Source organism: Bombyx mori, chromosome 14 (assembly GCF_030269925.1).
Source record: "Bombyx mori chromosome 14, ASM3026992v2".
Taxonomy (NCBI): Eukaryota; Metazoa; Arthropoda; class Insecta; order Lepidoptera; family Bombycidae; genus Bombyx; species Bombyx mori.
This window is the reverse complement of record NC_085120.1, coordinates 6,642,261-6,656,936: the sequence shown is the minus strand read 5'-3', so window position 1 is coordinate 6,656,936 and position 14,676 is coordinate 6,642,261. Positions and strand designations below refer to the sequence as shown.

Here is a 14,676-nt window from a genome sequence, read left to right as displayed (position 1 = left end):
TGCGCGGGGACCTCGTAGGAGGTTCGGCCCTCTACCCGAAAAAAAAAAAAAGGATCATCCGTGGTTATCGCACCATCTCTTTCGAGGCGGCATGTGTACTGGCTGGGACGCCACCTTGGGTCCTGGAGGTGGAGGCGCCCGCCGCTGACTATCAGTGGGCTATTATATATATACTATACTATCAGCTACTATGGCTAACCTTCGTGCCCGGGGCGTGGCGCGTCCCAGCCCCGGTGTGGTCAGAGCGCGGAGGGCCCAATCTCGGCGGTCCGTGCTGGAGTCATGGTCCAGGCGGCTGGTCGATCCTTCGGCTGGTCGTAGGACCATCGAGGCGATTAGCCCGATTCTTGTGAATTGAGTAAATCGTGACAGAGGACGCCTCACTTTCCGGCTCACGCAGGTACTCACTGGGCATGGTTGCTTCGGTGAGTTCCTGCACCGGATCGGAGCCGAGCCGACGGCAGAGTGCCACCATTGTGGTTACAACTTGGACACGGCAGAGCATACGCTCGTCGCCTGTCCCGCATGGGAGGGGCGGCGGCGTGTCCTCGTCGCAAAAATAGGAAACTTGTCGTTACCGAGTGTTCTGGCATCGATGCTCGGTGACGACGAGTCGTGAAAGGCGATGCTCGACTTCTGCGAGTGCACCATCTCGCTAAAGGAGGCGGCGGGACGCGTGAGAGATGCACAGGCCCACCGCCATCGAGCGGGGTCCAGGGAGGCAAATCTCGCCCAAGCCCTGGCCCTCTAAGTGTTTCGGATTTCCCTCACATGTCGGCCTGGGGACCGGCGAAGGGGGCCTAAGAAGACGACGTGCAAGCTGATCTGCACACGTTTTACGCATGAGCATCCGGTTGATGGAAGGCCGGCTATCCTCAACTCACGCTGGTTCTGACCCAGCGGGGTATTCCGTAGGATAGACCATTCTAACCGGCGCCATCTAGGCGGGCTTCGGACAGCCTGCCGACCGAGAGGGCTGGTGGTCGTGGCGCCGACGACCACCAGTCCGGCGTCCCGAGGGGGAGGGTGATGGGAGAGATGTGCTCCGCACTAAACGCTTCACTTTCCCTCCTTTGCCTTTTCATGAGCTCTGTCTCATGCGAGGTTTGGATGCTGGTTGTTGAGCGACAAAAGGTTTTAGTCGGTTCGACTCCGACATGCCCCGCCCTCCATCCCCAGTGAAGGGCTGAAGCCCGGCGATTTCCTCGTCCTCTTGAAAAAAAAAAAAAACAAAAAAACGTGTGGCACTCGGGAACTGCGGCGGTATAGCTATTGCATAGCATTTTTCATCAACTTATGACATTATAATTAGACAATGATAATTTAATATTAAAACAATAATAAAACAAGACCACGCTATATTAAACCTTAATAAAGGCAAAACCTTAACTGTCCCCTTCATACTCATAAGCTAAACCGCGCGAGAGAGAGATGGGCAGACTTTTCATGATGCGCATGCAGTGTGACGTCACGCCACGCGCTTATTCACAAACACTACACAAGCGCAACGTGTGAATGTGTTGAACGCGAGCTACATGGTAGGCGGAGTGAGGGATGTTAGGTTTTTTTCGTTACGGAATTTCATGACTCGGTCGCCGCGCTCAAGGCCCGCGATAAAAGCTATGCAATAGCTTAAAAATGTATGAACTTGTAATAAAATCTTCTTGGCTATACTATTTGTATCTGGCTGGTTTTGGTATCATTAAAATTTTAAGTTCGAAAGAAGATAATTCCAAATTAAAATTAGGAAGATGTGTGATTTCATTTATTTTTCGTACTGTCAAGATGAGTGAATCTAATGAAGATATTCGATACATTTTAAAATTTTACTACAAAAAAGGTAAAAAAGCAACGCCAGCCGTGAAAAAATATTGCGATGTTTATGGACCTAGTGCAGTGTCTGTGAGAGTAGCACAAATTTGGTTTAAGCGTTTTCAATCCGAAAATTTTGATGTCAATAATGCACGTCGCTCTGGTCGCCCTATTATGGATAAAATCGATGCCATTTTTTGAAAAAGTGGGGCAAGATCGGCATATCAGTAGTTACGACGTAACTGAAGAACTGGGAATTGACCACAAAATAGTTAGTTAGTTATGGCGTATTTAAAAAAAACTGGGTACACAAAAAAGCTCACTGAAAGAAACCTAATGAACCGTGTACTCATTTGTGATTCTTTATTACGACGTAATGAAACCGAACCATTTTTGAAGAAGCTGATAACTAGTGATGAAAAGTGGATCACGTACGACAAGAACTGAAGAAATGTTCTTAAAAAATGCGAAGAAGCTTTTTCCCCAACCTATTATTATATAGAAATAAAATAGTAAACAATGTTTACAATAAGTGAGCTGTTTAGGCTTACTATACTATTTGACATTGGACGGTAATGGGTAAATTAAGTAAATGAAATTACAAATTTTACAGCGCCCCCTTAATCCACATCAACGCCCCCCATTTTTTCCTGGGCCCCTTAACGCCCCCCTCTAGGTTTCAAACGCCCCCCAGGGGGCGTTATCGCCCACTTTGAGAAAGACTGGCGTAGAGCGTCGAACGTTCTTCTGGCTACGTAGGTCACATATTTTTTTACAATTTCTGGGAATTAGCAATAACTATAAATATCTGTTGCTTTTGTGATTATTACGTACTTTTCGTATCGAATGTTTTCTCTAATCGACTTCCTCAATGATCGATTACCATCATTAAAAGTAAAAAACATACTAAATATCAAATGCTACCGCTAAACCGAGGATGCTATTATGGATCAACAATCGTTCATAACAATAATTATTTTTACCAAATAACAAGCACAAAACAAACACGTAATTACAACGTGCGGGCAACCATATTTCATGGAAAAGATAACCATTGATAACGGAATATAAGTATACGGATAGTGACCAAAAATAACTTTGACAACTAATTATATTTTCCCGAGCTAACAAGCCCAACAACCTACTTTCGTTCGAACTTTTAACTCCTTTAGAATAATAAACCTTAGAACCTTTTAATCCTTAGGTTAGGGAACGAGCTCACGCTTCATCTAGTTAAGTGGTCATCGGAGCCCAAAGACATACAGCGTAAACGCCAATCACGCTTAGCATGAGTTTTACGTCAGTTTTACAGTACAACGGCAGTCCCAGTCTTCAAACCGAAACGCATTACTGCTTCGAGACTACTGCTACACAATACAATTGAAGCTTCGAAAACTGCTTTACTGGTGGTAGGACCTCTTGTGAATCCGCGCAGATAGGTACCACCACTCTGCCTATTTCTGCCGTGAAGCAGTAATGCGTTTCGGTTTGAAGGGTGGGGCAGCCGTTGTAACTAAACTTGAGACCTTAGAACTTATATCTCAAGGTGGGTGGCGCATTTACGTTGTGGGTGTCTATGGGCTCCAGTAACCACTTAACACCAGGTGAGCTGTGAGCTCGTCCATTCATCCAAGCAATAAAAAAATAGTGCGAGGCGGCGGGAGTCTTTATGATCTCTGTGGAATTTTTAACACCCGATGGGCTATTTGAATGCGAGACATAGCCACGAGAAATACTTTTCTAGAATCATCAAAATAAAATACCTATCGTATTCACGATCTAGGACAGTGTCACATTGATGAGACTTAGCATAATAATAGCTACAATAAGTTAGGGGATTTCCTTCTATCTGTTTTATACAGCCATTACATTAACGATTAATGAAATATACTGGAGCTATCCTCAACGATAGCGTTTTGTTGGTAAATGATGTTCCATAATTAACTAGTGAAAACCGGTTACGTTGCGATGCTGCATGTTGATGAACCATAACAGAAAATCTTCCCTGAAATGCCTAGTTTTCATTACAATCGGAAAAATGACGTAGGAGGGCGTAGAGGACAAACATACATACATATACTGGGTTTTATATACACATGTACAAGTCTAACTATTACTTATGCGGCTTCGTCCGCGTGTTCAAGAAAAAGTGTTAGTGTAGTTTCCCGCGGGACTGAGATGTTTTGTTGGGATAAAAGGTAGCCTATATCACTCTTCTGACCTAAAACTGTCACTTTAAAAGATCATGTCAATCCGAATCCGTTGCTGTGGTCCAACGTGAAAAAAGGAAAATATACACAAATTCACACAAATTTAAAATGTCAATTTAAAGCCGTCGCTGCCTAAAGGATAAGACGCTCAATGCATTCGTAATTCGTATTGGGGGTTGGAGACTGTGCCGGTTTTCGAATTCGCAGGCTACCTGTCTTTTCTATTTCTAGTTAAATATATAAATAATTATTATATATAAGATTTTTAGCACATGCTTACATACTTAATACATGCTTACGAATGAATTGTGCAGTGAAGGAACTCGTGTTATTAAAATCACATTAACAAAATTTTTAATTTATGTAGGTAATTACTGGCAGTAAGGCGTTTTGAGAGCTTGCATGAATAGGCATGTGGCGGGTAGCCATCATACAACGCAAGATAATTGACAGATGCCTGAAACTCGCTTACGAAATTTTCAAGATAAAACGCATATATACAAGTTCCGAACAACAACATTCGGACCGTCTACCGAACAATATCACCCGCTCGGTGGAAAATCTTCCCTTTGTCGTTTAAGAGTCCCCACAGGTATTCACCCTTCCTATGTATGCCGCGATCAATAATGCGTTCCAGTATGAAAGATGAGGCAGTCGTTCTACAATTGAGAGACCTCATATCTCAAGGCAGGAAGCAGTAGATGTGGTAGATGTTCTGCAGTACCTACCTCTTAATACCGAATTGAATAAAACCACAAGATTATACAAACACACACGCTATGTACTGAAATTCAAATACAAACGTGCGGAACTAAGATCTCAGGAAAAATGACAAGTATTTGAGTTTCGTTTTTGAACGATTGTATTCAGTAAAGTTTCATTCGTGTTATATATAGGTTTGGGCACAAAAATATTACCACCTCATAATTTGCCACCTCAAATATTGCCACCTTATAATTGCGTCAGTAAAAGACGATAATGACGAGCTTCATCATAGCAACACAGTTGTTATTGTAATTTTCGCGCCGAAGTAGAATTAGGTATTATTATTCTCTGATAACAACCCGGCATACTATGTTGTTTGTTCCCTTCAAATTGTTATATTCCAGATAAGCAAAATATTGTAATACCTGTTATTAGCACGAATAACTATTGAATGTGTACATTTTATATATTATTAATGATTAAAAACCCTCGTACCGCCGCGGACGGAATTCGACTTCGAAATGAAAACTGTTAATTACCGGTGCTTAAATATCTGGAGGAAGGTACGAACTTTTCTACTGAAATATGTACTGGATATGTTCACAGATGATGAATGAATAGCTTCGTGTCGTAAAAATAATTGTAGAAAAAAATATTCTTTGCGTAATTACTGGAGATGAAACGGATGGTGGTTTGGCCGGATATCGGATACCAAATATTCGTCAAGCTGCGAGGTCGGAGCGCCGGATATACGGCTACCGAATATTCGGCCCTTTCGGAAATATTCGTGCGTATTCGGGTGTTGTCGCCATCGATATACATATTACCACTAATATAATAACCATGAATATATCGATGGTTGTCGCACATGAGCGGAGATCGCGACGACTCGGTACGACGACGATTTGGTATTCATTCACCACAATTTGCCACTTGTTAATTTTTATTATTAAACAATGATAAAACAATCACTTTTGACGTGCGATTATAAAAATAAAAGCTGTCCATAGCCTATTGTGGTATTATTTGCCTTTTGTATAACCATGAGATTTTCTTAAATTTTACTATCCGAAATCCGGCCGGATACCCATTTCCTATCCGGTATTCGGCCGGATAGTGAAAACATGGCCGGATAGGCCGGACATCGGATAGTTACCGGATATCCGTTTCATCTCTAGTAATTACTGTTGTAATGCCACGAGTAGATATGAGATCGCAAGGATAGGACTAACGTCCTCTGGCTGAGCTTGTGCTCGCCATATATATCCTGGTGAAACTGGAAATACATCCAGGCCACCAGCAATCCTTTCTTCCTAAAAAAACTATATACATTCTGCCTTTATTGCTGCAAAGTAGTCATGCGTTACGGACGGAAGGAAGGGCAGCCGGTCTGCTGTATAATTGGAACTCATGTTCTTCATGTCAAGCGTTCACTTTGTGTACGGGTTTTTTAATTTTTAATAAATAATATTGTATTAATTTGATAATTGTATTTAAAATTAATTATTATAATGTGTTTATGAAATATTTAAATTTATATGTTATTGTTCGTTGTGTGTAGGGGTTGGCGTTGTTATCTGCAACACAGTCTATGACTACAGCAGATTGTAATAAATAAATAAAATAAAAAATAAATAAAATAAATTATTTATAAATAATTTATTTAAAAAAAATAGAAAAGTAAAGAATAGAGTACTTATTAAGTATATATATGGAACACTAGCTAATTCTATTATAGAAAAAATAATTATAGAACGTTGTAATAATGTTTCTATTCTATTTTTTTTTAAATTAACGCTTGTATTATTAATAATTCTAAGAAGATTACTATTTCTCGATAATTCAATAGCATTGTAAAAAAAAAAGATTATTGAAATAATACTATATCATAAATCAACGTATACTATTCATAATATACATAGTTGTTTTAATTGTTTTCTGTTGTAACTGTAACGTTCATAAACACTTTAGTGTTGTCGTAAAACGGGATGTTTATGTCGTAATCGTAAAAATCGAGGTTATGCTTTGTTTGTGCAACATGCACCGAGAAAATTTCCACCTTCCTACTCGCAAGTGGAATATTTACTAGATCACCCTGGAGACGAGGAACCGGTCTATCTAATCTTAAGTGCTTCAGTCGGCCATGTAAATGCTCATCAAAGTATCGGAATGTTATTAAACGGGGATCAAACGATAAATACTCGTGATCAAATATGTTTCTAAAGAACTTAATGATGTTTAAAAAAAAACGAAATCGATTTTAATAAAAATGAAGTGTCTTATGGACACTCGATTAGAAGGGAGTTCCTTTTGCTTAATCTTTTTTTTTGTATTTAGTAAATAAAAAAAATAAAAAGAGTCTGTATAAAAAAAATTAAACGAATCATAAAATGTAAATAAATGCGAATAAGGTTGGTGTTGCTGATAAATTATAGGAATGTTAGTGAAAAAAGTTACAGTTTCCTGGGCGATCGGGAAAAGTCGATTTTTGGTGTCGTTTTTCATTCCTGCACTTTTTTTGGTCTGGCCTCTCAGGTTGCAAACAAAACATGCGAAATAGAACTCTGTTCCAAAAACTTAAGGCCTATCCGTGAAAAAGGTCAGCAATGTACTAATTTCAACGTTGATTTTGTCTATGAGTGACGCTGACTTCCTACCATTGACTAAGCTGTACATACTATTTTAAAGGAAAAAATATAATCAAAACGGAGCACCATAATCAAAAGCAAAGCAAATATCCTAATTAAAGCATAAATATTTCTCAACCATATTTCGCGAATCCGAAATTAATTTCCATGTCAACTGAACTGACGGGTATTAAAAAAATATTATATTACTAATCGCGTGTATGTACATAGTTTTGGCACTATTTTAGGCATCGTAAAATCGTACGAAAATTACTGCACATATGTTGTACATTACGAAAATATTTTAAAACCAAGTGTTTTCGCATTATTTGTTATTATGCAATTTCTAAGATGTGTTTTTTTTTTAAATAAAGTCAGGTATGCCAATGTAAAGTGTGGCCGGCAACCTTAACATTGCCGAAGGCGAAAAAACATTAGAATCTTAACTCATATTCATTTGTCGATTACTAAAAAACTACAAATCTAATTCTTTTTGTGTTCCAAATTGATACTGAGAAGTATTTTGATTTTTAATTTCGTCGTGCAAATCCTAAGTATTACCAGCTGCCTTCATTTTCGGAACGGTTCTTTTACAAACGGTGTTGCTATAAATATCCGAAAATAGTTTTAAAAATTATTAATGGTTAAATGAAAAAAGTTGTAAATTGTGATTAAGTAAATTGAAACTAATGACTGTTATTATGTATATGTTAAAACTTTTTGTATGTTACCTTTTGTATTTCGAAAGGCGCGTAAATGAGATACCGCGTCAAGGGGACTTCTGGCGAACACCAGAACCCCAAGGCTATGTCTTGACGTCATAGAGCTTTATTCCATAGAAACAATTTCCATAAAACATTTATTTTTGCATGAACAATTCTGTTTGTTTCCGATTCCATACGGCATGACTTTAGTTCGTTATAATGTGTCTACGATATGCAGCTACGTAAACACAATTCATTTAATATAAAATATTACTAGACAGGTTTTATCGGTATCTATTGTGAAAGTAAAAAAATAAAAGGTCATAAGACATTACAATAATACACTCAATGGGTGACCTTCTATTGCCTTTATTACATTCTTTTCTAATAGTTTTTTTCTTGCGATATTTAGATGGGTGGAAAATTCATGATTATCTTGGTGTTAAGTCGTGACCGGGGCATACGGACATCACATCACCTCACAATGAAAATTGCGCCACTCATTTTGAGACTGGAATGAGATTTCAAATGTAATGTAAAACGTCTGTACTACTATATCAATAGCAGTCGACATGATCCTTTCTTTGTAGAAAACAACTGAAATTATCAACAGTGATTACGCAAATCTATACCTTTTCGGGTTTTTTTTTAATTATGCGATAATAATATTATTTTACTGTCGCGGGAGTCAATTGTGAATACGTCGTCGAACAAGAGAATTAGGTACATGTATATGTTACACAGAACGGGCGAATTTAAATAAATAGCATTATTTTTTTGAACTTGCCTTATTAGATAATTATTCCTTCTACGAGTATAATATGAACTTTAACCGCTGTCTATGCGCTATTAAGAAGCCGAACAAAATATCTTATTATTGTTTTTCGTGTACATTTTGGATTGGACTTGTTGAAGGGTGAAACAATATTTTTTTACATATACTTATAATAAATTTAAAACAGTGAGCACGTCTAATAAAATATATTTAAATCCATATTCATTACAAAGTTTTGAAGCAACATACGTAGTTGTGCGTTTTCTTTGTTCAGTTGCTGAAATACATCTGCAAATGCCATTACCTTCGGCCGGTGATTGCGACGTGTGTGACGCAACTTAAAACCCTGAAGTAAAAAAGAGATTTAGATGAAAACAAACAGGATTTTTATTGAGAATAAAAAAAAGTTGAGTGCTATTTAAAGTTAAATAATATATTTTTGTTGTGCCATTTCTGTTTTAGTTTCACATTCTATAACAAATATTATTTAATTACCTTAAACTGCATGCATACACACCTTTGATTTTTCGGACGACTATTTGATGACCTTTGCACCTTTTTAATTTAATTGGGGATTTAATATTGCATTAGGTAAAAACAATGCAAGGCCAAGAAATTGTCTTTGAAGCTATACAAATATATTATATATAGTATTTATTACTGTTCTTTTTAACGATTTTTTTTCAAAATCTTATCTTTATTTTATTTATTTCTAGTGGATTATTAGGTACTAATGATAACTTGCACGCGCTTTACACAGAGCTAATTGAACTCTTTCATTAATTAAAAGAACTTTTGCAAAAATGTTTTCTGTTTCAGTTACTGATCTAGATTGGGTACTGAGGAGGAGAGTACTTACGAGAGGAATTCCTTTGAGTTCATAACACATCGAGGATTATTTTACAAAAAAAATATTCAACAAGTATTATGTTTCATGAAACCGATATTAATTATCCAAGCAAGCTGTCGAAAATTTAAGCAAACTTTGCAGAAATAAAATGAATGTACGAGTATGCCATTCTTGTTGCTTTCATGTGTGATGAGCTCACGCCCCACTTGATATTAAGCGGTTCACTTCACCATTTCAACCATCACCTACTTAGAGAACTTATAGTCTCAATTTTATTGGTTAACGGCTAACTTCTAAGCCACGTTACTGCTTCACGGCAGAGACAGGCCAGGGTGGTGGTAAATACCCATGGGTACCTATTTCGATTACGATCACATCAGATTAATTGTGGATCCAACTATATTACCAGGCAAGTAGGTAATGATCAGGTAAGTACGTCATTGTAAATCGTTGAAAAACACGAAAACACCGCCGTGTTTAGGTAATAGCTGATTTGAATACAAATAGATTGTTTCCAGCATTTGTACTTGCGTCATGAAAGTAATTCAAAGTGAATACATTAACCTTTTTCGTGTCTGCTTTTTTTCTAATATTTAGTATACTTTTTCGATTTCAATTCAATTCATAAGCTTTCCATTGATTTTGAATTTCGTATCTAATTATGATGCTTCAACTCAATTCCAACCTAGATAATAAATAATTGAAGCGTTCAAACCAAACATTACTTTAATTTGTACAGTTAATCAATTAATAATAAACATTTATGAATGAAATTTTAAATAAATATATTAAATAATTGAAATTTAAAATTATCATGGAAAGAAGGCGATGTGGATGAAAATTTCAACCGTTTATTTCCCGCAGGCGTATGTCATGGAAAAATTGTATGTAAAGATGACAGATTGTGTGCAAAGTCTATGGTATTTCTTAAATATCATTAGATACCTATAAGTTTGTTATATTGTGCTACAGCAAAGCCTTGTTGGACTCTCGAATGCCAGCATTCAACCTAGAATATTCCTCACGGTTCTCATGTTGGTAGTGGGTTTCATAGATGCAACGTGTTCCAAGACTTTTCAAAACAAAGTTTCGAATGCGGAAGCCTCATAAGAAAGTTGACGTAGGTACGCGATTGTGCAGTAATTTTATAGCTATAACGTGACATCGGCGAAGAAATTAATGGCCCCGTACGTTGTAAGATTAACGACTGTGACGTTTCCTCCTCCTCCGCACTCTGACGTCACCGTTGCTGTTCACGTGTTTTTATTTACGCATTCTGATGTGCGAAAAATCGAAGATGTTATATGCACGTAGGTATGTATGTATAAATGAATTTACCCTTGTAAAAATTTAATCGAGTAGATGGATTACAATTCCGGTGGGGTCACGGACTTGGAATTCGTGCTTCAAATCGTGGGTCGACTATTCTAGAACGAAGATGCCTACCTCAGGAAAGACTTTCTGATAAATAACTATATTTTTAGTTTTAATTTTACTATTTTTATCCAAACGAATCGGTTAGCTCAAGGATTTGTCGTTTTCTAAATACAAACGACACGTGGCCAATGTTAATAAGTTTCTTATAAACAAATAGGTTATTTAACATAATTATTTAATCAGGACTATTGACGTAAAATAATTCAACTGCAATTGCTACTGTTGTCCAATTAGACGACATGCAGATTGCAAAATGTTATTTGTTAATAGCTAAATGAATAAATTTTAATTTCCTATTTCTTACGTTATTTTTTCATTCATATCAACACATTATGATTAAGATATTGTGATTTGGAACAATCAGCTTTATATGTTCTGTGATTAAAAATAATAAGATTTATTGTAAAACTGGAAAACCTTATTTCAGTTTCGCTAATTCAGTGAAATCAATAAATAAGTAAAATTGATTTTTATGAATCTACGGGGCTCGCTCAATTCTTTTTCAGTATTTATCTTTTATTCCTGTCATTTAATGTTATGTTTTACGGTAAAAATTACATTGGGTATCAATCCGTGAGACAGTTGGATATAGATTTCATTATTATTATTTCAAGCAATAATGTGCTCGTGATTTTGTTGACGCTTTTAATTTCGATTTTGGATTAGTCATCATGGAAATTAGCATTCTTATTCAGAAACAATATTTGCCTATGATACTTATGTAAAAGATAGATTTTATTTTTAATAAAATAATTCCCATTTCAATGGTTTATGATAAAACACTGAATGCAAAAAGGTGTTCAATTGACTCCCGTCTAGTGTCTAGTTTATTAATAGTACATTGTGCACCAAGGGAGAAAAGTTGGAGAAAAGTGTTAGCCAATTAGGGCAATTTTACACGCGGGAGGAAATGTCCAACTTTTGTCCCGCGGTGCACATACCTACTATTTTTTCTCCTACGAGGCCGAAAGTACGTGGAGTACTAAGTCGGGGTCCGGGGGCGAAGCCGGTGGGTGGTAGGAGGGCGGACCCCCATACTCATAAAAAAACCAATATAACTGTTTTTTAATTTTTAAATAAACTACTACTAATTGAATAAGAACTGTCTGATGAACTCATCTTTGTTTAATACTTCATTATTAAATTTTATTGCCTTTTGTTTATTTCACTTTTACACTAAGCACAATATTGCAAATTACCCGAGCAATAATGGCGGAAAATTTGAGGTGCGTGAGAGCAGACGTAGACGTACATCATTTTATTCTATCATCAATAGTTTTTGCAGGGCACGCAATGTAAAGAATATTTTAGGTAATTTTTTACACCTTGGGTTACATTATTGGAGTTTTAGTAAGGACCCCTAATTTTTTTCAAAAAAGATTATAACCTATGTCACTCGGGAATAGTGTAGCTTCCAAAGGGTGAAAGAATTTTTCAAATCGGTTCAGTAGTTTCGGAACCTATTCACTACAAACATACAAATCTTTCCTCTTTATAATATTACTAGCGACCCGCCCTCGCTTCGCTTCGGAAACATTAAAACACACATGAAACAAAAAAAAAAAAAAAAAATTAAAAAAAGTAGCCTATGTTCATCAGGGACAATGTAGGCTTCTAATGGAAAAAGAATTTTTAAAATCGGTCCAGTAGTTTCGGAGCCTATTCGAAACAAACAAACAAACAAATCTTTCCTCTTTATAATATTATATAGTATAGATAGTATATATAACTGGGAACAAATAATTCACGATCATCCGGCCCTAATTAGGATTCTCTGTGTAATGGGTACCACAGACTGACATACATACTTATACATGTTGAAATAACGTTTAAATATACTCGTATACATACAAAGATAATAAGTACCCAAAAAAAAACTGTTCATCGCACAAATGTTTACTCGATCTAAGAATCGAACCCACGATCCTCGGCGCAAAAGTCAGAGGTGCTACCTACTGCACCACCGAGTCACTCCGTATGTAATATATATACCTATACATATTTATATATTGTATATGTTTCAGCCGTTACATATCTACTCAGAGTCCTCGGGAGGAACCGACGATGCAGTACCATCTTTTTTTTATGATTGAGTGATTACTGGTGTCCCGGAGGCCTTTCCAGATTCACAAAGACTGGTGGGCGAGGAAGGGCTCAGCCAGGAGGGGTGGGGTTTGCTAACAGCTACCCGAGCGCTTCCAAAGGAGACTTAACAGCTCAAGAGTAGTGGCTTCGAGAATGAATCTACTACCGGATCGGAATTGTCTACCGGATCGGAATCGGCAGTACCATCATTATGATTGGGATGACATCACGACTCAAAACTAGGTGGGCTGTGAGCTCCTCCACCCATCTAAGCAATAAAAAAAAGCCTGCCCCTCCTGGCGAGGGCAGCGTCGGTTAGACTTGTCGCTCGTCGATCGTCGTGGAAATGATGTTCGACAATGATGATGTGATGTGATGTGTATGGACTCTGTTAACCAATTTTCAGCCAGGACGGGGCGTGAATTTAATCACATATTTACTCAAAAAAACTCGACTCAAGTTAAATTATGACTGAATGAATCATAAACAGACAATGAATACTCCGCTTAGGTACTTATAGCGAACACTGTGACAAATTACGGTTCTAGAAAATAGTTGAAATTTTGTTCAATTGGCACGTCCATATAAGTCCATTTCGTGGTTCGCATTATTTTAGTGTTCACATTCGCTTAGTAATCACATTCGATTCAATTGACGCACGTGCTGTTCAAGAAATGTTGTCATCAGGTTTTTCTAATTACAATACAGAAATGATTGATTGAGTTTACGTACACAAAACCCAAATGTGAGGCATTTTAAACGTAATTTCCGTTTTCTAGAAATGTTCTTAACTTCTTTCTTATTGCTATGGTTTGGCAGCAAGATAACAGCGCAGCCGGTGTTAAGTAGTTGGAACATATCAATAGTAAATCTCGCGCCGACCTTCGAGAAAAAAAAAGGTCTACTCTCCTACTCTTAAATCTGATCGCTTGCTTCTTTATAGAAATAGGTACGATTGAAAAGAAGTAGGTATAGCAGTTACAAACTTTATCTAAGAATCCAATCAACCTACTTAAAATAATCAGTAAAATGTATAACATAACTGAACTTGATAGGACTTTGGATCTTAGTGACAGAAGTGTCTGGCTAATCGGAAGATACAGTTGTGGTACTTTAGGTTCTTCAAGTTGTTATAACTTGTACTTTTGTACTTGAAATTTGTTTGTTTAATTAGTTTCAATCTTTTCGTTATTCTGTAAAAGCTTTATAATCTTAAATTTCTAATCGTTATTCAAACACCTTCCTACGAACTTCCTAACATTCTTATATAACTGACCGTCATATAAAGAGCAGAACGCAGCTTGCCATTCCTTGGTGACCAAGCAAACCATATATCGCCGCATGAATAGTTTAGTGACCCCCCGTAGAAAACAGTTCTAATTTACAAACAATAGTCACCTAAGTGACATTTTAGTATTTATAATGTGCAGGATAGATCCGTCCCAGTGCGTTCGTTAGATTTTTAACAACA

General features: G+C 37.1%; 2 long non-coding RNA genes across 2 annotated transcripts; one reads left to right on the top strand and one right to left on the bottom strand.

The window, feature by feature from the left end:
• Positions 1-8,411: 8,411 nt before the first annotated feature.
• Positions 8,412-10,951, bottom strand: LOC110386205 (uncharacterized). Its single transcript, XR_002431431.3, has 3 exons — positions 10,248-10,951; positions 9,083-9,179; positions 8,412-8,569 (listed from the first exon to the last, which is right to left on the bottom strand). It is a non-coding gene; the product is annotated as an uncharacterized LOC110386205 (long non-coding RNA).
• LOC134200102 (uncharacterized) lies at positions 8,886-9,846 on the top strand. The gene is made up of 2 exons (XR_009974864.1): positions 8,886-9,239; positions 9,653-9,846. It is a non-coding gene; the product is annotated as an uncharacterized LOC134200102 (long non-coding RNA).
• Positions 10,952-14,676: the final 3,725 nt, after the last annotated feature.